This window comes from Sinocyclocheilus grahami, unplaced genomic scaffold, assembly GCF_001515645.1.
Source record: "Sinocyclocheilus grahami isolate Dianchi unplaced genomic scaffold, SAMN03320097.WGS_v1.1 scaffold1220.1, whole genome shotgun sequence".
In the NCBI taxonomy this organism is placed as follows: domain Eukaryota; kingdom Metazoa; phylum Chordata; class Actinopteri; order Cypriniformes; family Cyprinidae; genus Sinocyclocheilus; species Sinocyclocheilus grahami.
The window spans coordinates 65574-66102 of NW_015506399.1; the positions used below are offsets into that span (position 1 = coordinate 65574).

Sequence of the window (529 nt, forward strand, 5' to 3'; positions counted from 1 at the left end):
TTTTTTTTGTATAGTATGTAGGCATAGAGTAAGTGAGTTATCTGAAGGAAGTTGCTGTGCATCAACCGACTGTAGAAAGTGAGTAATGCCACTTTATTTTCCAGCATGCACGAGACAAGAAGTCAACACCAGGATAAAAGGGATCTGTATTCATTGTGCGGTATCTGTTGAGTATCTCCTGCTGCGCCGGGCGAAGTAAACCGACGCTGTTCAGCCGTGAATGCAATGGTGTGCGCTTCATCAGATTGCCAGACGCAGTTGAGAGGTGCATGTCTGCAGCTTATAAGGCTTATCTTCTTACAGCCGCACTTAAAATCCAGCGCTCGGCTGGAGCTCTGAGCCGGGGTCGCGCCGTCATCTAGACGGAATGAGAGGAGATCAGGGGCGGCAGATGAATGCTAATAATGTTTGGGTAGATTCCACTGCTGGAGGAGAAGTTGTTGAAGCACGTCCGCATGTGTGGTGTGGTGCCAGGTGCTTTGCTTCTGCTTAATGTCACATTTTTTTCAGAGGCAGCTTTTTTTTTTTT

The 529-nt window shown here is 47.3% G+C and overlaps 1 protein-coding gene across 5 annotated transcripts in view; it reads left to right on the plus strand.

The window, feature by feature from the left end:
• Positions 1 to 529, plus strand: part of LOC107568143 (cadherin-18-like) — a 187003-nt gene that overhangs the window by 52126 nt on the left and 134348 nt on the right. The window contains exon 1 of one of the 5 annotated variants that reach the window (XM_016253999.1): positions 26 to 78. The exons of 2 other annotated variants lie outside the window; for them this stretch is intronic. The gene's annotated coding sequence lies outside the window, so the exon portion shown is untranslated. Of the gene's footprint in view, positions 1 to 25; positions 79 to 108; positions 266 to 529 lie in introns of those variants that run through there. 2 more of the 5 variants (XM_016254002.1, XM_016253998.1) reach the window with 2 other exon arrangements.